The sequence below is a fragment of the Acomys minous genome (genome assembly GCF_964271855.1).
Source record: "Acomys minous genome assembly, chromosome: 14".
Lineage (NCBI taxonomy): Eukaryota > Metazoa > Chordata > Mammalia > Rodentia > Muridae > Acomys > Acomys minous.
Genome location: NC_140496.1, coordinates 80,215,781 through 80,233,025, shown reverse-complemented (window position 1 = coordinate 80,233,025; position 17,245 = coordinate 80,215,781). Strand labels below are relative to the sequence as shown.

Sequence of the window (17,245 nt, the reverse complement as noted above, 5' to 3'; positions counted from 1 at the left end):
GAGAGAGAAGGGAGGTTGGTGTTGGCATTTTCAGTTTCAACTCTTAAAAACTCTCTGCTAACTTATAAACTGATATGTAATGACAAGCTTTTTTTTTTTAGCCTCCTATATGTGTTTTCAAGGTTAACCCTAAAATCATGTATATTTACTGGGTAGATGGTCCTCAAACACTTCAGTGATATCCTGAATATATGCTCAACCATTTAAAATGTTTAAGCTTCCTATTATAAAGACAAATACCACTTCCTAGCATAAACCTTACGGTCTCCAAAAAAGGATATTTGGAAAAATAACTCTACCTTAATTGTGGTAATGCTAACCACTGGGAACAACTACCCCATACCTTGCCTGCTGCCAGGGATCTGTTCAAATTGTGAACACATTTGGGTTGACTGTCCTACTTTGCCTTGTCAAAGTAAGGTTAGTTTTCTGAGTTCCTCACAGGAAAAAAAAATATCTTTTGGGCCTGGGTCTGAGAGCCAAAGGACAAAGATGCTAAGATGTACCACCACTGCCCAGGCATCAAGACCACAGGAGCCTAGGGCAACCATCTAGGTAACAGGGAAGTCTCTGTCATTTTACATAATACACAGGTCATTTGGATCATTCCTATGACTATAATTTATCCTTTTTATATCTCAAGTGATATTGACTGACCTGATTCCTCTCCAGAAGCCTGGAGGTCATACTTCTTGTGTCATGTCACCTCGTCAAGCTCTCATATTCCTCTGAGACACCAGGTTAGTGTTTTCAGTCCTGAGTGAATGTTGGAGTGCACTCCAACATTCTCTGTAGTCAGAATACATGGCCAGTCTTGTAGATCCCTCCAGCCCTCTCCCTTAACTTATTCTTTCAAAGACTTTTCCTTTTCTCACTCTTTTCTCCTCATTACCTCACGCCCCATTCCATTACTAGGAAGAGATATTCTTTTTAAAATTGGCATGCCCGCAAGACAGCTCTGTGTTCCTCTTCCTCCTTTCCTCAGTCTTTGTCTTAGTTATGGTTTTATTGCTGTGATGAGGCATCATTGCCACAGCAACTTTTATAAATAAAAACATTTAATTGGGGCTGGCTTACACTTTTAGGAACAAACCAGATGACAAATTTAAGTGACACATTAAGGGAATTAATATAATTTATACTTTGTATAACCATCAGTAATTTTAAGGAGTACCTAGATATAGAAACTGTTAATTATTTGAAACTTTCATTCAATATATTTCATCATAGTTCATACCATACTCCCATATCGCTTAAGATCCATCCTCTTTTACCAGCCAACCCAACTTGTGTATACATTTTTCCTTTAGAACATAAAAATATCAAGTCCGATTTTATTGCTCATATACTTCTGGGCATGGAGTCATCTCTTGGAGAACAGTCCATGTACAAATAGCTACACCTTTAGATATATTTGATTCTCACTTTTTGCAACAGCTATCAATTGCTAATAGTTCCTCAGTTAAGCAAAGAATTTTCTACCTACCTCTATCCTCCTTGATAGGATTTTGTCTGAGAATTTCAACTTGTAAGGCTGTGGTGCCTGTACCAACACTTGTTCAGAGTTGATATGTGCTGACTTCTGTACTGTGTATAGAGAAGCAGTTGTTATTTATGGCTACTACTCTAAAGACTCTTATTCTTTGCACATTGACCACTCATGGATCTCTGTGTTAATCACCATCTACTGCAAAAAGAATCTTCTCTGACAAGTGTTGAACAATACAATGATCTATGACAGTCTATGATAATGCATGATTAGGAGTTGGTAGGTTGTTACGCACATTTACCAGAATTATAGTGCTTGGTTTTTTTGTTTTTTGTTTTTTACTTATGGCCTTTGATGTATATACCAAGAGTGGTGGTATGGTATAGGTTTCACCTAGTCAATTAGAAATTCAATGCACTTTTGAAACATGATTGGTAAGGCCTATGTTAATTTTACCATTGTTGTTGAATTTGCATTATCTTGCCGAGCCACACATTATTATAGTTCACAAGATTGTAGCTAGGTAAGTATGATTATTCTCCCCTGTGGAAGGCTGCATAGAACAGGCCAGCCCTATGAATGACAGACACTAGGAATAAAGCTTCCAGGATAGTATAAGATTGACTGCTCTACTTCTATGAGTCAAGCATGTGACATCTCCACCATTAGATTCTAAACACCAAGTACTGGATCAGAAGCAAGATCAATGCAATGTCCTGTAGTAGCACCGGGGTTTATAAAAACTCACAGTCCAACAACTCTATAAGAGTTAGTGCATTTTTAGCACTCAGATTTTTATTTGTTAGGTTGTGTTGTCTAGTACAAGTATCTATAGACAACTACAGCATAACTCTACTTAACTTCAAACTCCTTGTATAAAAATGTTTATCTTAGGGAGCCCCTATAATATGTTTCAAATGCGTTATTTTTTCAAATTGATTTTAGTATTAGTTATCTCTTCCCACATTAATTCCTTTATCTTTCCCTGTTACTCTTACCTCATTTAACCTTTGTGTACCATTATTCTCTTTTCTGTCTTTATCTCTTTTTCTATATCTCCCTCCTTGAAATTCCTCTCTGAAGTCCTTTATTGTCTTTCCCAGCCTATTCTAAATTAAATACACCCATCCAGAGTTTTGAATAACAAACTTACTGTTAGATTCCATAGTCAAGATCCTATGTAGCATCATGAACATGCCCTAGGCTCATATAAGGAATAAATCCCAGAAACACCAAGAGAATAAGTAAATAAGGATATATGGTGACACATCAACCTTCTTCATCTGCAATAACAAGATGTCCCTGCTTACTTTTAAAATATTAGATATGTGCAGCTCATCTAAGCAGTCATTACAGTAGTGCATTTTGAAATCATCAGAGTGGTAAAAAATAATGATTTTTATTAGTTCTTAGATTAAAAAAAACAGTTCAAAGATGACACTCTTTTTTAACCTGGATGTTTCCATGGGGATCCAGTATCTTCCAGAATTACATGGCTCTGGACACACAAGCCCCGGCCACAGATCATCTCTTTGGAAACTCTTTTATGAATATTTATAAGGATGGCAGTCTGCCTGCTGCAATTCTGGTATCATTTCTTTGTCTTCTGTAGCCATCCTATGCCCTTGAATGTTAAAACATTCTCATTAAATTAATTCTCTGAGTGGAGTATCATAAGAAAACTCATCACTAGGGTCAAAGATGCTATTAAATACTTTCCAGATAGCTTGCAGTTTTAAAAATCTCACAAGTTCACGGACTTTGTTGCAAACTCCAAATATAAAAGAGCAAATCCCAGTGAAAACGATGGTGGGCCTGGGATGAATGAAGGAATCACCTAACAGAGCTGTACTCACAATAGGAGCTTCTAAAGGTAGATGAAGAGTGAGAAGGCTGCAGCAGTCCTGGGCTGGGGTTGGCTGTTAAGCTCCCTGAGACAAGAATGTCTCTACATTTTGTGCTATTAGCCATTTTGACCTCTTCTCACCCCAAAAATGGGGTTAAGAGACATCGTCTAATGTCTTTAAAGACTGCATTGAACAACAGCCACAAAGTACTTTTAGAGTTCCTTAGAAAATGGCGGGTGTCTAGAAAGCTCTTTAGAGCAGAATGTATAGTCTGTGGTTTATAGTCAACTCTGGCAGTTTGCTTTTAAGGAAACAAAAGGCCTGAGCACTTGCTGCAATAAGGGCAAATTACAAAATGTGTTGCCCTCTCTACATATGTGAATGAGTAGATAAGGCTGTATGTTTCAAATACACAGTATAGTCTACACTCAGCCCTTAGCTCCATAGAGCACACAGACCATCACTGTTTGCAGACATAGAAAAGTACGGTCAGAGTCTTACTGAGGTGGGCATAAGCAAAGTCTTTAGTGATTTCCCTCTGCTCATTTGCTGGGTTGTGCCAGGGGTGATAAAGACAGATGGGCCCCCTTGGCACTCTGAAAGAGGAAGAACTATGTTTTGTCATGGGCACAGATTCCTCATTTAAAAAGAAAACACACAAATTCTGATTAATTATCTTTTTTAGGTATAAAACAATCTTTAAGGTAAAATATATCATCTCTCTGACATCCCTGTGGTTTTCAAACTGTAAAGTCATAGATATTTTAGCACCCAGTCAGTCTTAGAAATTCATTCTCCTAGGTTGACCCATAGAAAATTTCATAGCCACTTACAGCTAAGAACAAGAACTTGTTAATTCATTGCCATGGGCAACGAGGTAACACTCAACTTCATATGATACAGTACACACAGAAAATGTAAGTGTAAAAACTTTGAGCATGACTTTAAAATATAAGAATGTTTATTAACTCAATTGTTAAAAAACACTCTGCCAAGTTTCTTTATAACCAGCTCAGTGGCACTGCTTGCCATCTGTGTACCTAGAGAGGTTAAAACGTGAAAAGATATACAGATAAATAAAAAGTAGGAATTACTAAAGTACTTTCTAGAATATGGATGACTAGTTTCTTAGGAGAGTGCAACATCCTTATGACATGCGGGAAGGGGGTTTTCAGCCTCTGTGGAATAAACAGAAGGCTTTGGCTTCCTTTCCAATACCTTGGATGGAAGATCAGGTCTTATCCATAATTATAACTACACAAATATGTAACTTTTCTGTAATAAGTACATCAGCTAGGGTCTAAATTTTCTTTTATGTCCCAAGATGAATAGGAGTATATTATGGAAAATTATAATTATCTCATAAATATCAAGATATTTGGGTATCTGTGTATCAGGTTGTCTGCAGATAAGAGGTCAGGACTGATGTCATTAGACCCTCAAAGTCAGAGGTAAGCTGGAGTATGTAGGTAGTTCCTAGGACACATTCTCAGTGATTTTCTTTTTCTTTTTATAAATTTTTTATTAATTTATTCTTGGTTTTTTTTTTATTGGCCATTTATTTTGTGTTAGTACCTCACAAACAACCTGCCATCAGTAACCCAAGCTTGGGCATGACTCAATAACCGTTACCAGCAAACACTGTGATGAAAACCTGCCCCCTCAGAAAGATCTTGCCATGTAACCATTTTGGTCTGTGGGTGTCATCAAACAGATAAATATTTTACATTTCTTAAAGAACAAAAACAGATTACCCGGCAGGGCATATCTCAATGGTTATCCCATCCCTTGTATCCTCCCATTCTTCCCTCCCTCCCATTTTCCCCTTATTCCCCTCCCCTATGACTGTTCCTAAGGGGGATTTCCTCCCCCTGTATATGCTCACAGAAAGCCTTCACTTACCAGGAAATTGGGACAGAGGGGAGGACATTCTAGTGGGTCTCTAGATGAGAGAAGCATGGGAGAATAGCAAAGTAGAAGGATCCAGAGGGTCCTAGAAGCCTACAAGTAGAACATTATGACAGGCAGATTTGGGCCCAGGGGTCTCGCTCAAACTAAGGCACCAGCCAAGGACAATACAGGTGATTTTCTTTTTGTACTGGGAGCTCCCAAGTGGAACTGTTGGATTCAGGAGTCTATTGTGCCCACACCTGTTGCTATGTGCAAACACATAGCAGCACTTCAACTAGTCTAACACTAAAAGTTCATCCTAGGGACTCCATACTTACTTTTAATCACTTCATTTCTCTGCCCAGACCTCAAGCCTCATCACAGAGTTCAGTCAATTAGCACGTGCCTCAGTGTGTTGTAACCTTGCTAAATGCTGCCCTAGTTGTTGACGTAAGGAACACAATTTCAGAACTTCTTGGGAGGAAATCCATGTTCATATGATTCTCTGAATCTTTCCCGTTTAACACCAGATTTCTCTGACATTGCTTGTTATTGCTTACTGTTTTCCAGAGTTTGTACATCGTGTGAAATTCTATCATATAGAAGCTCAAGGTGTTTAAAGTGTTTGATGAAAAATCTCCAGGAATTGTTCTTATGTGAGTGGTTGAAATGTAGATGTCTTCTCTATATGCTAGATTGATTACAAAGATCTGTAACTGAACATAAGATATGTGTGACAATATGTGTCACTCAGTGCATTTTTTCTTCATCACTATTTTCTTCTTCTTCTTCTTCTTCTTCTTCTTCTTCTTCTTCTTCTTCCTTCTTCTTCCTTCTTCCTTCTTCTTCTTTTTCTTCTTCTTCCTCTTCTTCTTCTTGTTTTTACTCCTCCTCCTCTTCTTCTTCTTTCTTCTTCTTCTTCTCCTCCGTCTTTTGTTTTGTTTTTTTTGAGACAGGGTTGCTTTTGTAGTCTTGGTGTCCTGGACTTTGTAGAACAGGCTGGCCTCAGACTCAGAGATCTGCTTGCCTCTGCTTCCCAAGTGCTGGCATTAAAGGCTATTTCATTTATATAATTTGCTGTGATAAATTAAAGTGATATCTAGATAGAAATGCATGTTAGGAGTCATACAGATGGAAAATTCTTCTGATGGTTGGGTTCCAAGGATAATATAGATAGAAAGAGGAGGCACAGTTAGTGAAAAAGAACTATGTTCTTCCTCAGGAAAAAAAATGTAATGGTTTCATTGGATGTTAAACAGCCTTTCCATGTGACTTAGCAGCTCCAGTGCCAGCTGTAATCTCATAGAAAGTGGCAATACACAACCACACAAAAGGCACACATAAATTTCTTCAGTAGTGTGATTAATAATTCCAGGGTTCAAAGAAAACAAATGCTCAGACATTTAATGGGCAAAATAAATTAAATATTCTCACCCAAGCATTCAATTTTGAATTTTTGCATAATTTAATGCAAGCAATAGCACTTTGATAATTAAAAGATCCCACAACAAGTAAGAGCATTTTAAGGCTGCAGTTTCCCTTTTACCTGTTGTGAAAATGAAGTACACAGTGGCTGTCTCACATAGTCAAGGTCAGATATCTTGGATCAAACAGCTTCAGACAATTATGTTCTACTGGCCATTATGATAAGGTCCCCTGAAAAATAGTGGGTCTATTCGAAGCCCAGGTACGAGGAGTACGCTACTTACACATCCGCTCACATTGGTAACCACAGGTATTGGGCTTCTAATACTTTGGTCATGAAAGATACTTTTCTAATCCAAACATAAATGTTTTATATGATTTAATTTTTCTCCAGTTTTACATTTCAGTTCTTCGGCCCCAGAAGGAGAGTGGTGTTGTTTCCTTCAAAGTTATTTTGTGACAGTAACTGTAATATAAAGTTGTGATCAAATAACGAAAGTATATGATATCCAACTGCAGGCTGCTCCCCTTGTTGTAACAATACGGGTTATAACATCATCACTTATCTTCATGTGTAGACATTTCCTGGCTGCTACTGTAATCTCCCCTCCTCCTTTCTGTGGAACGCTAGCTGCCATTCTCACAGCTTTTTTTCTTCTCCAAACTTTTTGTTGGAGCAAAGGCGTCAGTTCCTCTAATACAAGCAGGCATGTTTAAGAACTGAAACTACTTCCTAAATGTCCCAGGACAGCTCACTGTCTTCTGGAGCATGCCTTATTTTTGAAAACCCTTTCTTTTCGAAGTTTTACTTTTGATCTGTCATAGCATTTTTTGCTGAGCCTGTTCATTTACATTTAATTTTTTTCTTTTTTTTTAATTTTATTTTTTCTCCTTTATTAAATTATTCTTGTTACATCTCAATGGTTATCCCATCCCTTGTATCCTCCCATTCTTCCCTCCCTCTCATTTTCCCCTTATTCCCCGCCCCTATGACTGTTCCTGAGGGGGATTACCTCCTCCTGTATATGCTCATAGGGTATCAAGTCTCTTCTTGGTAACCTGCTGTCCTTCCTCTGAGTGCCACCAGGTCTCCCCCTCCAGTGGACATGGTCAAAGGTGAGGCACCAGAGTATATGAGAAAGTCATATCCCACCCTCCACTCTACTGTGGAGAGTGTTCTGTCCATTGGCTAGATCTGGGTAGGGGTTTAAGGTTTACCGCCTGTATTGTCCTTGGCTGGTGCCTTAGTTTGAGCGGGATCCGTGAGCCCAAATCTGCCTATCATAATGTTCTATTTGTAGGCTTCTAGGACCCTCTGGATCCTTCTACTTTGCCATTCTCCCATGCTTCTCTCATTTAGACTCCCAATAGAATGTCCTCCCCTCTGTCTCAGTTTCCTGGTAAGTGAAGGCTTTCGTGGGACATGCCCCTTGGGCTAATATGCAGATATAAGTGAGTATATACCATTTGAGTCTTTCTGCTTCTGGGTTAACTCACTCATTTAAATTGTTTTACATTGAGAAATTTGATTAATGTAAAAACAACCAACTAGAAATTTGTTTCACATTTTTTTCTGTGTTCTTATTGAATTTGATGACCCACTAATCAATGGGAGGAGAAGCACCACAAGCTGAGTACTGCACTGGATCTACTCACAGAGCACATTCCAATCAGGAACTTTGTATGTAGATACTAGAGCAAAAATGACATTGCACTATACTGACTGATATGACAAGGGGAGAAGGGAGGGAAGTAGAAGTAGGCAGAAGAGGGAGTATGTTCTTTCTATATGTTCTTAGTTATTTTTTCATTTATCATACTGAATTATTCCTTGAGGAATAATTAATAATTTCTTATTGAGAAATTTGATATGCAAGTTTAATTAGAACAAGTGACTAGGGCCATAAACCCTATATTCTGGTCCTCTAAATCTTATATATGATATATGAATTGACTGATAAAAATGATGACTTTGAAAGAGAAGATAGATTTAGGCCACTTAACTATTTGTTTGTTCATTAGCTTTAATTTATTAGAGTATGAGTATGTGTATTTGTGTAAGTATGCATGTGTGTATTTGCATGCACACATATATTTGAGAGTGTGCTTCTTAGCTCTTTAAGCAAAGCAAGGCCATGATTTTAATAAATAACCAAAGTTATCAACTTACCATTTAACAGTGATGCCTTCTGATGCATATTTTTGTCCCTGCTGTGAGACATAATTCAATAGATCCTAAATAGTTTAAATTTGCTTTTCTTATATGGACACCAGGGCCATGATAAATAATTCTGGTATGGAATTTGTTTTCTACATCTGGCCTATTTTCCAGGTTACACATCTGTCCCCTCTCTATGCAGAATGGGATTTCTCCTTTTGGTAGTCAGATGCTGATGTTATGCTCCATGTCCTCCAGACATGGAGGACAAATGCTCCCTGGCATTTGTCTATTTTTGCTCAGGGTTGCAGATGTTACAAGGCCTTTCAAAGTTTCCTTTGCTCAGATAGCATAGTCATCATGGCAGTGTGGTTGCCAAGGCAATGACCTAGTCCACCGGCTCTTCTCATCTTTCCACCTCTTCTTGCACAATTTTTATTGACTCCTAGGTGCAGGGTTTGTGTTGTAGGTGTGTCCACTGGTGATATACAACACGCAACTGGCTTATCTCTACATTCTGGTCAGCTGTGACTTTCTGTAGTGGTCTCCCGCTGTTGCGAGAAGAAACCCTTCTGTTGGTCCCTTAGGATTCAGACTAGGAAAACTGAATCATATGTTCTCCTCTAGTGTCTATGACCACTCTACACACACAGAGCATAGGTATACAGTACCAGGTACATCTCTGCTCATGTTTACCAGGACTTCATTCCAACATTATGCATTTATGACAATAGTTCTATTCTAGGGGCTGCACCTGTTTTATGTGTGGTTTCTCAGTCGGATAATGATGGTAACTATGCTTTTCACATTGCACAAGTGACCTTACGTTAAAACAGACAATGTTCATTTACCCTCACTATGTTTATGCCATTTTGTGCCAGTGAGTGTATCTGGGTAGGCCAATCACTGTTATACTTATTTTTATAACTTGTTTGTTTCTACATTTCTCTCTTAACCCATCAATCTCAAATAATTAAGATTCTGTTATATTATTTTGCTAAGTTTCACAGCATAAGGACTGAGCATGTTTTTTTACTCTGCTCATAGCCCTCTAAGCTAATTTGGGTTCCTCTCAGAATGTATGCCAGACATAAATGCACTTTGTAGCTTTCCTGTTCCAGTTCATAATGTCACCTGGACCACTCCCGTTGCTCAGTCTCCTACTTTCCCTTCTAACTCCTCCATCCAGCCCTATTCTCTCTCCTGCTTAGCAGTTGGCTCTAAGCTACTTTGTTTACATATCAGGGAAAACTGGTGAGCAGTGTTTACATCACATTGAGACAGGAGATTCTCAGAACAAGGATTGCAAGCACATATGGCAGGTATGGAAATCAGCATTTGAATCACATAATAACCTTTGGCCCACAAATCGCCAGGTGGCTCTTATAGATTACACTAGATATGGCTGGTAATTATTTTGCTACCACCGCTGTGAAAGCTAGCCAGTAGAGGTGAAATTTCCAGGTCTATACCAACTTTGTTTCTCTATTTTTTATGACTGAATTACATGATATCTTTAGCAATAGGATATACCTTCAAGATTTCAAGCTTAGGGAATAGCCTGTCACATTTGGGGATCTTTGGAACCGTACTATCCAATAATTCCAAAATGATGTAATTCACTTCTGGCAACACTGAATAACAAACTTCAACATTTTCTGAGAGATATTGGCAAATATTTACTTGTTGATAAAATAAATATGACTATAAACATACAGAATAATATCTGCTCTTCATCTAACTTTAAGAAAAGATTATAATTTTGAAAAATAGCATAAGTAATGCACAACTAAAGAAATAAATCAATTTCTATTTAGGAAAGGCAGAAGAATTTGCTAAATAAATTCACTTTAATATTTTGTTATATATTCATGTCATTTGGGTAATTACTAATTATCAAATTAAGAAATATAAATTTATAGAGAAATAAACAGAATATACAGATGAATATATACAAATGTAAGGGATGCACTATTACATAAAAGTGACATTCTTAATATTATTTGAATGATTCTAATTTATTTAAATGTAAAAATCTTATTACTTGATATTTATCAAAATATATTCATTAAGCACATATACAATAAGCCTGGATGTATTTTTATATGTATGTTGTATTAAATGTTATTTATAAATATTTTTTATGAATAAAATTTATTTATATAACTAGTAGGGTGCTGTGATTTCTACCAATTAAGAGGCTGTTTCATAGTGAAACTGCATATCCAAGTTAAGCAGCAGAAATAAATGCCAGCCAAACAAAATACGTGCTCCAAACATTTATTTATTTAAAAAATAAATATATTTAAAGAATAACCTTAATACCTTAATAAATATCCCAGTGTTTTCTCCCAAGATTTGCCTGTGGGAATACATAAGACAGAATGTGTTTTCCCAGCAAAAAATATACTCACATGCTTTTTTATGCAGATGCAGGCACAGATGGAGAGGAAGATTTATGGTACGCTCCAGCCAAGCAGCTCAGACATTACTGTCCTGCAGATGAGTAAGCATCCATAACAAACAAGTCACCAGCCTTGTATTTCAGTGTAGCAGATAATGGAAAACCATCTGTCTACTGCAGTGATTTGCCAAGACGACACCCCAGCACACTATTTCATTTTACAATGTTTAACACTGAAATGACGGTGTTTCTTACAAAATGGCATTATTTGTCTGTTGAGTTTAAAATAAATGCTGACACAAATACCTTAGCATGACCAGTTAAATAAATGATAAATGTTGGGTAATATTGGGAAAAATTAATGCTTCCTTTAGTCTAAGATGTAAATAAGGTAAGTGTCGGTAGGCCCTGTCATAAGTCAACTTGGTTTCCAGAGCAGCTTTTTAAATAGAAATTGTTTATTTATGTTTTTGTAAATATGTTTATGTGTTAGTGTATGATTCCATGCCATTGGGTATAGGTTCATACTATTTCTGTGCATGTGAAGACCAAAGAGAGTAGCAAATCTCTGATAGCTGGAAGTAGAGGCATTTCCGGGATGCCTCAGCTTATTGTGCGGCTGCTGGGATGGGAGCTCCAGTGTCATGACTGTGAAACAAGTACTTTTAACTACTGATTTATCTCTCCATCCTCTTTTCAAAGTGGCAATAAGTTCGTAGAGAAAAAGGAGCCACAGCTGAAAGTATTCACACATATTCTCTATCTCCTTTTCCTTAAATTTCACGGTTATAACCTCTTGTATTGCCATGGTATGTATGCTCCAATGACCCACAGTTGTCATTATATTTATCATGCATAATTTATACATTCTGGGTCTGTAAATATCTACAACTCTCACCAATGGGATGTTATAGACCACCTAGTTTCTGTGTCATGGAGCTATGGTTTTTCAGAGGGTCACATAATGTATTTGAATATTTCCTACAGTCTCCTTTCTTCTTAAGTCACACAAACACTTGTTAAACACTGATAATTTTGATAAAAATGCTCTGCATTTTTCCAGAATAGCACATGATATATATATATTAGTTCTCTGTTCAAATGATAAAATACAACTTATAGAAAAAAGTATTTATTCATAAGAAACATAAAAAAATGTTTTCAAGGGGAGGTTTCATAATACTCTGGGAGGCATGGGGAAAGGTGGCCAGAAGAGGCGCCTAAGCCATCACATCTTCAACTGTAATCTGAAATTAGGGTGAGTCCATAAACACTGAAAGCCCAAATCCAAAGATATGCTTTCTCCAGCAAGGATGAGCCACCTCCTCAGGAAGACTCACTCACACACGGATACATGTTCAGTATCTAATCATATGGAAGACAAAACACACTAGAATGTGATTTCTTTACTGATATGCTGAGTTGGAGAGCTGAAGCATAGTTTAAATCTCAGAAACCATAAGCACCAACAAATGAATAACAACAGAATCATCTATCACATTTCTGAAAGTTCTTATAACTTCCCTTTCCTCCAGCCGACCCCCAAACACAAGAATCCTATTTTCCTGAGACTTTATTTTGACACAAACATACTTTTAGACAATTCACTAAGCACCTCATACACACACAATGCACCCTCACTTAGCCAATACTGAAGGTAATGACATACCCAGAAATGTAGGCAAGGAAAACATTTGGAAGAGGAAACACAATGAATGTCTCTCTTTTTTCTTCCTTTTCTTCTTTTCTTAATTTTTTACTTCTCTTGGTGGTAGAAAAATATTTCAGAATGAGGCTAGAAAGTACACTGCTCTGTGGCCTCACCAGTCATGGAGTGTTGGCTAGATTTATAGGACTGGTGCATGAATTTCCTCCTAGAAATGGACCTTTAAGTCTGATTATATAGCTGTTCATTAACCCCAAAAAATAAGTCCCTCTATTGAACCTTTAAGGATATCTTAAATGTCCTGCTCATTGTTGTCATTGTTGTCATAGGCGAGTGCCATTCCTCCTAGTTGCCTACTAGAATTAGACGGTTTAGATTTTTGTTGCTATGATAAAACATTCAAAAAAGAAAGCGTTTATTTTTAGTACAGATTACATTCATGAGGCAGAGAAGCCAGGGGAAGAGAACATCTTAAACACCGTCAAGATGGCCTGGAAACTTAAGATGCAGTCTTTCTCCCCACTCTTAGCTCTGTAGACCACTAGTGTGTAATGTTTACTTCCCACAAGACATTTCCTTAGTGATGTTTGTCTCATGGTAATCACAGCTGATATTCAGCCCCAGCTAAGCAGCATTTACTGTCCCATTAAAGGATGGATATGGAGTAAAGTATTCACCTTCTGTCTTATGGTCTCTTATTAATCACAGTTGACTGTACCATATGAACGTCCATCCCAGTCTCACCTGGATCCTACTAAAACTCCACAAGGCAGGCCTGAGTCCTCTGTTTTCTTACTTTCCAAGCCTCCAGAGAACAACCTCAAATACTATTAAATTTTCCAGTGCAAAGTTCCAAATACTTCTACAATCCTTCTCAAAACACGGTCGGTTCAGTCACAGCAGTGGTGCATTCTCGGGTACCACTCTCTGTCCGACTCTGCTTCCTCTTGTTGTAATAAACAGGCTGACAAAAAGCAATTTGGGTAGAAAGGTTTAGGTGAAGCCAAAGCAGAATGCAATCAGAGAATAGACTGAAGATTATCATACACCTTAGCGGAACAGGGTCTAATCTTTTCCTTTTCATTTCATTAGTAAAAAGTTGAAAAGATAAATGGGTGTTTATAGATAAAACTTTAGAAAGCATGTTTTATGAATAAATAATAAATCGAAAGAAAACCAAAAATAAATTATTAGGGTAAAGATTCATGTGTCTGCTGTCATTGTAAGGAGTCTTTTTGTTTGTTTGTTTTTTAAATTAGTTTGGAAAGTTCAGCTACAATAACAAAGAAAGTAAACAAAGTTGGTTCTTATTTGTCCAAATCGTGATTCTTTTTGCAAAATGAGAGTTCAAATTATGAGTCAGCAATCCCAGGCTGTTTACATAACACAGCAATAAATAATTATAAAGGAGAACCCAGCGACAAGCCCTGTCTTCTTCATAGTCTCCATAAATTCCAATGTCTTAGAGACCCTTGCCTGTTCCTTCCTATCCTCTTGTCCATCTTTAAAAAAAAAAAACAACTGATGCCTCGTTTATTATGATGTCTTAAAAGTTTTTCATTTTTGTTTCTATATATAATATAAAAAATCCATACAATGTTTCCTTTCAATCTCTGTGAACATATTTAAGAACTGTGAAAAAAGTAAATAATCTGCATTATAATACTGAACATAATAGAATGAAAGATGATGTTCGCTAAAGCTGAAAGATTGATAGCTCTTATTTACAAATAAGTCATGACCAAAGGCCACAATATTCTATGCTAAATGGCACATAAAAGATCATTGAAAAATAGGCCTGCCATGTTCTAATCTGTGTCTTTGTCACATTGGCTCAGAATGTATGATAAATAAAAATCCACACATTTGGCTTCACTAGATTTTTTTTCCCTAGATGAACCCAAATTTTCCTTTCTGCAATGAAAAATGTCTGTATACCCTAATGTAAAGGGAATCAATATTTTAAGACTTGCCCTTTTTTAAAGTGGAAGTGGTCTGCAAAGTGACACAGGAGTAAATCATCAAGCAATAAATACATAATGGTTATTCATTACAGTAAAAATTTAAAGTATAAAACATTAACCTTACAATATCCATAACAGTGTATTGATTCTTTAAATTAAATATCTAGCTTGCATCAAGGGAGCCATAAATAAAGCGTTTTTAAAGTCTTAAAATATTAGTTTTATGTTTAGTTATATTGATTAGCTGTCACTATATAGTTCTCAATCCAAGTTAGTACACTCAATATTATATTTTAGTTTCTTACTTAAATTTATCTTTGTGTTAATTTGAAGAACTGCCTTTATGATACACAGAAAAAATGCCTTTATGCTTTCTAAAATAATTACAATATATGTTTTTTAAATTTTAATTTTTATTTACATAGCATATGTATTATGATACCTATTTTCCAGTGTGTTATATTATATTGATATTTAATCTACTAAAATTATTCCACACAATATATTTTTCTTTTCATTGTTTTTTTACATATACATTTATATTATTGCACATAAATACAGTAAACTACATAAAACAAGAAAAACCATGAAACACTCAGGAATGATATAAAAGTTACATGCATCGTATTTTGGCTATTTGTATTTGTCAACCTCTATAGTGTAGTGGTTATCATTTCTTGCCTCACACAATACATATTCTTATGATTGGATACTTCAAGGCATTAAGACCTTGCCATGCTTAGTATGACCAACACAGCTGAAGGGCACCATATGTGATAGTTGTGTAGACTGTGAGCCTATTCCTGAAGATCAGTGTCATCTGCTCTTTTGATTTATGATGGAGAGAAGAACGATTTTCAATCTCTAACTGGAGTACTTTCAGCTAAAATTATGATTTCTGGCCTTGGACTCCTCTTTGGTTTTGCAGGGAAAAAAATCTGACATTTTAATTGCCCTTGGCTTTCTATTATAAAATTAGTTGTATTGTGTCTTGTTAAATTTCTGGCAGGCTTATAAATGAGATATGCCATCCATTCCTCACCTAAGGGAAAATGGAAATTTGATAGTTCGATACAATGAAGGAAATTTGACAATAAGTCAAATATCACATTTTGTAGCTACAGGAATAAGATATGAAGGCTACAATCCATACAGCCACACAGGTTAGGTATTTAGTAGGAGATTGGGCTTGGGACCAGTGCATTTCCCTAAGAAATAGAAGTAGAACAGAATTATGGATTGGTGCGCTAGGGGCAGGACTGGAACAGGAGGATCAATTAGGGAGAAGGGGGAAAAATTAGACAGGAGAAAACATGAGGGACAGCAAAAATTAAAGACTGTTTGGTGTGTTACGTGAAATCTGATACAGAGAAGCTTCCTAAAATATATAAATATAAGAAAGTAATCTAAATGGAATTACCAAATAATGGGGAGATAGGACCCCAGCTGGAACTTTCTTATCACTAAGTGAAAACTGAAACTCCTGAAATGGGTTACATCTAACCAATTTGTTGCCCAAAAGGGTTCTATGGAAAACTGAAAATAAGCCATGCTTTGCCAAGGCTACGTCTGCTCTCCATAAACTTTTGGCAAGGCACTATTGTTGAAGAAAATATCTACACAGCTCATTGAACATGGAGAACATGAGCTGGGGCCTCTGTATGACCCCTACTGACTAGTATTGATGGCAGTAGAAGTTACGCTGCATGCTACCAAAGGATGAAAGTAGCAGCAATCCAATTACTAATATTTAAATCTACAGTAGTTCCATGCCTGCAATATGTGTTAGTGCAGTAGTGACACAAAGCTTGGGGGCGTAATCCTCCAACATCAGATTGGGTATAAGGCCTACTCCAGGAGATGTAACAAATCCATGGCAGGGCTTAGATAGCCAAGCACTTGATATGCGATACACCAAGGAACTAAGGGAAACCAAATGCTACTGTTACGCCAAGTGAACATGGCAATAAAATGACTTCTAAGGACTTTTTGCCATACTCATACATCATTGGCTTGTTCAGCCATTAGCAGAGACTCTTACTTCTGCAGTACATGGAAACAAAAACAGAAATCCACACCTGGACAAAGGGCAAAGAACAAGAAACGTTGGAAGGCTCAGTCCTACAAAATATGTCTCCTACAAAAGAGCAACCCACAAGATCATGACAGCCAGAGAAGGTGGCAGAAACAAAGCGAACAGAGACTTCCACACAGAGCAGGACTGTTACACTCTCTTTGAACTCATAGAGACTGCGGCAACATGCACAGGGCCTGCATAGATCTGGGACAAATGGAGTCCCAGTGATAAAATGGGAAGTGAATGCAAGCATCCATTCCTAAGTCAGAAGCTGTCTCAAACTAATAACTACTCACAAGGAAAACTTAGTTTTCTCTAATAGACT

General features: G+C 37.0%; 1 long non-coding RNA gene across 1 annotated transcript in view; it reads left to right on the top strand.

The window, feature by feature from the left end:
- The first annotated feature begins 5,795 nt into the window (after nt 1-5,795).
- The window catches only part of LOC311583035, a 32,887-nt gene continuing 21,437 nt past the window's right edge, over nt 5,796-17,245 (top strand). Inside the window, exons 1-2 of the long non-coding RNA XR_014774368.1 lie at nt 5,796-5,882; nt 11,240-11,315. This is a non-coding gene — a long non-coding RNA (uncharacterized lncRNA). The remainder of the gene's footprint in view (nt 5,883-11,239; nt 11,316-17,245) is intronic.